The following is a 6782-nucleotide window of genomic DNA, read 5'->3' as shown; positions in this document are numbered from 1 at the left end:
GGAAAAAATTAGCACATTCATTTTTTTTTGAAAAATAGCTTGCTTACATTAAGGTTAGGGCTAGGGTTACAGTTACAGTTAATGTTATGAGGACTAAGGTTATGTTTAGGGTTACGACAAGAGTTAGGTTTAAGGGTACGGTTATATTTGCAGTTAGACCTGATGTTAAGTGCTGGACTCTCAGCAGTTAGTAGGGTTAGTGTAGGGTACGGCGTTTGTGGGACGTGTCATTTACAGGATGCATCATATGCAGATGGCAACATGTGGGTTGCGGCATTTGCAAGGAGCAGTGTGCTGGGCACAGCCAGCAGGGAGGGCGAGGGCCGTTCGACGCCGCTTGCGGCTTTAATTAATTTTGGTTTTGTGTGTGATTTAATTTAGTTTAGTTGAACTGTTTATTTTAGCTCCAGTTTGTTGTGTTATGTTACATTTATACTTTTAAATGTTTAATATGAACTATTATATCATTGTTAATTAAATAAAGAATTGTATTGTTTCCACTATTTACTGCCTTTGTCCTGTTTTGGCCAGACTTGCCTGAGTTATAATTAAATATCTATTAGTGCGGACGCCCGTTAAGCCTACGCCCCCATGCTACATCCAGCCTTTTACTCCCACCCTTTCTTGGACAAGATGAAAACTTCTATAACAAACATCATCGATCCCAAACCACTCACCAAAACCCATAATTACCTCACTAATGTGTACACATGCACATCAGTATCCCAGGTATTATTCATATCCCGGTTATGTCAGTATTCAGGATACTGTGTTTACATGCATGCTGAGAAACCAGGACATATCCTCGTATACATGATCACATGGAGTATCCCGGTTTCTTGACATAATCTTACAAATGTGCAAGTGCAAAATTTTGCTTAAATCAATTTAATAAACCAGGAAAAACACAAACCATGAGCTCCTTTATCAGAGGAAGCTCCGGAGATTTAACCAGTGCTAAGGAGCTATGAGATATCCCACAATCCACTGCACAGATCAAACCCAACACTGCAGCAGATGTTTTTTAAATATTCTGCATAAATAAAGTCAACTTTACAACATATGAACCATAATCACATCAGCCCGTTTGATCATATAATTCAGCTTTGATCACATTTGTTTACGTTTTACAGAAATGAAACTTAAAACCACATGGCTAATTTGCATAAACTGTTAGTGCTGATAAAACAGCTCGCTCCTTGTGCCACTGATGCGGTTCAGCTTCTGCCAGACTGAAAGACACGACTCAGTGTAATATGTGTTTTTTCTGTGACAGAGGAAGTGCTGATGATGGTGAGTCTGTTCTGTTCATATATCATATAGGAGATGTTTCATGTTTAACTTTTCAGTGATCATACATGTGCAGGTCGTACAAGTGCAGATTGTCGGTGTGCAGGTTTAACACAGCTCTATATTTTACAGTCATTTCACTCATGTATGGACACTTTATTTATGTTGGTCACTTTATTTATGTTGTTGCAGTGGAAAGACTGGAAAGTGTTTGTCTTTTGGACTCATATGCACTTAACTTTATGTTGCAGTAAGCGGGATACTGCGTATACATGCCACAGTATCCCGGTTACTATTGGAATATACCAGCTACAGTATCTCGTTTCTAATAACTGGGATACTGCCATAACCGGGATACTGCCTTTACATGCAGCATGAAGAAACCAGGATACTAAAAAACCTGATCATAACCAGAATACTGATGTGTATGTAAATGCACTCACTCTCTCCATCGACGGCCTCTCAGTCTCCTGCTCCTCCCACCTCCTTAACCTTGGCATCATCTTTGATCAGACCCTCTCCTGTGAACACCACATCAAACATATCACCAACACCGCATTCTATCAGGTCACATCGCTCGCCTCCGCCCGGCCCTTTCCCCTCATCCACGCCTTTGTCATCTTCCAAACTCCTCAGTAGAATCCAGTACATCCAGAAATTTGTCGCCCACCTCCTCCACCCCTGTCCTTAGAGATCTCCACTGCCTCATCCCGTGCCCTCCGATCAGCTGACACCAACCTCCTGTCTCCACCCACCAGGACTGAACACAAAACCTGAAGGGACAGGGTCTTCTCCGCTGCTGAAAACCCTGAAAACCCATCTCTTTAAAACCACCTTTCATTACTGATTGTACTTCTTTTGTTTACCTTCATTTGTCTGGAGCCTTTAGTCCAGCTGTGAGCTCCTGTCTGGGGGAGGAGAGCGTGTATGAGGGCCTGTGCTTTGGTTGTATTGTGGATTTATGAATATTAATAGAGATTTGACACAGTTATGGGCTGAGATTCTGCTGAAAATGGCACGATGCCCAGATCTTCACAGAGCTGTAAAAGTGAGAGCGTCTGTGGTACTCTCTCTTCATGATGAATGTTCTCCTGATGGTGCAAACATCTCAGGGTGAGGCCCGAAGAACAGAGCTGGAGCAGAGCCACGCCTTCAAACAGCGCCATCATCAGACCATATGCTGCATAATCACAATTTTATGGTTTCCCTCGCTCTGGCTCAAATACATGACGGTGTTTGAGAGTGAAGGTGTGATAACTGTAAAAACAAACACCAGGGCGCTTTCACATCAGCAGGACTTTCTGTTTGGTTTGGGGAAACGTGGCGGTCTTGGTCGGGACTAAAGTCTGGTTCTGTGCAGTGTGAACACCAAGGTTCAGACTTGGGCCAAATCGAAGAAGTGACACGTTCGATCACACACAGATGAGAGAACATGATGACAAGGAGCCCAAACGTGAGGAGAAAAGCGAGAGCAAGCCACAGTGGAGATAAACCACAGTAAAGTCACACAGCAGAGACCTCTTGGTGTAATCAAGGGTCCAGTTAATCAAGTTAGACTGTCAAATAAAATATCTGCTAACCACTCTGCCAAAACACAGCGTGCTGCTTGTGTGTGTGAAAGATCAGCTTTATTTGGCCTAAAATCATCACATTCACCACAATCTGCGTCAGTTCAGCACAAAACCAATGAAATGTAAGGAAACTCTTTACACCTGCCTAACGCTGCTTCTGATCGGTCTGTTTTTTTTTTTCTGTTAATTGCTTAGGTTTACTTTCCAAAACAAAGACTTAGCAGCTCCTTGATTCTCCACCGTCACGAGGCACACTCCTGTTGTGATGACGACAGTAGAGACAGCTGCAGAGACAGTCTGATAGTTATAGGTTATAGCATAGTTAGCGTCTCTTCTGTCAGTCTGCCCCAGGGCGGCTGTGGCTACAGTCACTTATCACCACCATGTGGAATATGAATCATGACGACAGTGTAGCACGAGGGGCTTTGACGAGATGGTAAAGGGCATTACAAGTGAAAGACATGATTATTACTATAGTTATAATACAGCTATATTACACTTATAGTACACTTATAGTACAGTTATAATATGGTTATAGTACACTTATAGTACAGTTATAGTAAGTTTATAGGTCAGTTATAGTACAGTTATATTGCAATTATAGTGCAGTTATATTATGGTTATAGTACAGGTTATAGTTATAGTACAGTTATATTATGGTTATAGTACAGTTATATTGCAATTATAGTGCAGTTATATTATGGTTATAGTACAGTTATAGTAGTGTGAAAGCAAAAGTCCCGGGAACAAACAAAACTAAGAGAACACTTTGTAAGTTGGTGCGGACTGATGTATTTGTGATATACAAATTAAAAGTGCTGTACCTGGTCTTTACTGTCTTCAGAATGCGAGAAAAAAAAACAAAAAAACACACATCTATTTCACCAATAGGTCTGCTTTAATATTCACAATTATAATAATATAATCAGCTCTTGACATTCATTCTTTTTTTTTTTTTTTTTTTTTTTTGTATGGCTCTGGTCTGGAATCCTTTTAAACCTGTTTTAATCCCGACTAATGAAGCCCAATCCCCTCGTCTCTCTGAGGCTTACACACACACACACACACACACACACACACACACACACACACACACACACACACACACACACGCACACACACACACGGGCTCATGTCCACAGGCGGGACATCAGTCATGTACCTGTGTGAGTGATTTCAGCTCTTTCAAACCTTATTGAGCGTGTTGTAAAGGACAGCTCTCACTCAAAGTGTTCAGAAAAAGAGGGACCCGCAGCAGAATGCCTCGACTCAGTGAACTGCCCTGAAGTACCCACCTACCAGTTTCTTTTTAAACAATCACAGCAAACCTAACATAACACATCCAACAATAACATATCCAACTTGGATTTTGCTGTTTTTGCAATACAGATGTGTGCATTAAGGATGTCATAAGCCTCCATCACCGTCCACTGGTGTCACCATGTGTCACCATGTGTCACCATGTTTGTTTTGCTCCGTGTAGGCTGTAGACTGTATTTACAATATGTATACAGTCTGTGGTGTTGGTCTGGAGGTCGGGGCTGTTGTCATGTTGTCTGAAACTCCTCCTTCTCCCCCTGCCAGCCCTGTGATTGGGCCGACCACTGCCCGGATCTAATTTGAACTGTACAGCAATTATAAAGCAATTATAATAATCAGGAAGTGGCGTTAGAATGCTAGTTGTAGTTAACATTTATATGTTGTCAAAACTCTGCTCTGGTCTGCTCTGAGTTGTGAAAAGTCCTCTTCCACAGGCCACGCCCCCGTCACCTGCAGCTCTCTGGAGAAGCGTGGCCCAAACATGTGGGGGTCTGAAGGCCCTGCAGCTCTGAGCGCTCACATGAAACCAGTTAATCTGTTGATGGAGTCTGAGTCGACCAAAATGTGGATTTGTGGATTCATTATTCTGTTTAGATAATCAGGGTTTCTATGGGACAACAGCAGAAAGGAGAAGAGAGTGAGGGAGCTGACGATTTGGGATTGTTTAGTATTTAAAAAACTCATGATACACAAGTTGAATCTGTCTTTATATACATATTTTGTTTCCTAGTACTTGTTTACTTCATGAATAGTAGTTTTTGTCGTGTCTTGTGAGTGCAGTTTGGGTCAGATACACAGAGGTACACAGCAAAAAGTGGAGTGTTAAAATTGACTCTCACAGAATCAACTTTAACATTTTCTCAGAGTTTATATGAGTCCAATCTGTTCTGGAGTTAATTTAACATTTTTGGAAATGTTAATTCAGTAACTCTGGACCAAAGTTCCTGTTTAACCCTGAAATCAAGAGTTATATTAATGTTTTGAGAGTAAATAGATAACACTTTGTAGAGTTATTCTGACACACAGAGGCGTTTTGTTTAATTTTTACTTTATTTTAGTTAATTTAAGATTAAATTATGTACAAAACTGGTTCAAACTGGTCTACTCTCACAGGAGTTTGAAGTGGTAAATGGTAGGAGCCAAATTAACACTAAGAAAAGTTGAATTAACACTAGAGGGAGTTGAATTAACCTCAATCACATCATCTCTGACAAATAACTCCAACTCAAACCCCCATTTAACTTTCAAATAGTTAAAATAACACTTTCCGTGTTAAAAACAACTCTGAAATATTTTACCCTAAAATTTTAACCCTCCAGTTTTTGCTGTGTACAAAATAATTTACAGCGACCACTTGATCAATCAGCAGGACATGTCTTTAGTCCAACAAGAATGTGTTTAGTTGACTCCAGCGTGTTCTCCATGGAGATGAGCAGATGTTTGCACTGTGTGAGATCAGAGCGTGAGGGGTTAATGTTCCTGTTTGTGTGATCTGTGTTTACACTGTTTAAAGGAGCGGCCTTGAATCCACAAAACCATCTTTAAGTCGAGACGCTGCAGAGGGCCGTCCAATCTGCTCCTCACCGCCCCCTGTTGACCTTTGCAAAATGGACTCCATAAAGTGGAATTAATCATGCTATGCAGCAGGTCAGGGACAGGGGGCGCCACGCACTACTGCCTTAAAACTCAAATCTGATTTTAAACTCTGAAGTCTGCCCCGCACTCTGTCAATGGGAGGCAGACATTTTGAAATAGTTCTTTGTGAAACAGAAACGTTTAGCCACATCAGGTCTACACATTTGGGATGTTTCAGAGAACAAGTCACCAAGACTCACAAAAATAAGTTAAAAGTTAAAGTAGCAGATTTCCACTCAGACCCAGACCATCAAGCACTGGTCTTGCTCGCCACCGTCTGGAACCAGCACATGGAGGACAGAACCTCTGGACCATCTGACCAACGCACTCGGAGGACCAGACCCCAGCCCTTGTCCTGAGGGTCTGAGCTGCGGTGAGTGCTCCTCGTTACCGCTGTTGGCTGTTGCTGTTTCCCAAGCTCAGAGCTTCTGCTCCGGGCTGATGTGTGGTGAGTTTGTACAAAGTTCTACATGCTGCTGTTTTATGAGTTCACGATGACATTTGAGATGAGGACGGCCCGTGGTCTTAACAGGGAACATCGGTGTTGATAACTGGAGGTATCGTTGTTCTACCGGGAAACAGAGGCACGTCAATCGGACCAATTTTGGTTTGTTTGTCTGTGTACTGCAGATCTAGGACGTCTTTTTCAGTGGAAATATTTTTAAAAAGCACCCGGGAGCATTATACGGGTTGGTAATGTTTAATCAATTGAATTTTTTGATATAAAGCTCAATGTTTTTGTTATGAAGACAAGGCTGTATTATAGCATTTATTTAGTTAGGGTGCAGTATCAAGCCTGACCACTAGGGCCGTTTTGTGAGCATATGATAAGTTTAGTGTTTTCATTATTAGTCTGTGCATCGGAGGTGTGTTTTTGTTCTTGTATCTGTTCCTTTTTATCGTAGTGTGCGTCCATGAGACAGGTGGGTGTTTAAGGTGTGTTAAATTAGGGTGTTTGATAAGAAA

This window comes from Boleophthalmus pectinirostris, unplaced genomic scaffold, assembly GCF_026225935.1.
Source record: "Boleophthalmus pectinirostris isolate CB_2022bp ecotype Guang Dong unplaced genomic scaffold, ASM2622593v1 HiC_scaffold_8, whole genome shotgun sequence".
Classification (NCBI taxonomy): Eukaryota; Metazoa; Chordata; class Actinopteri; order Gobiiformes; family Gobiidae; genus Boleophthalmus; species Boleophthalmus pectinirostris.
Note: the sequence above shows the minus strand (reverse complement) of the source record.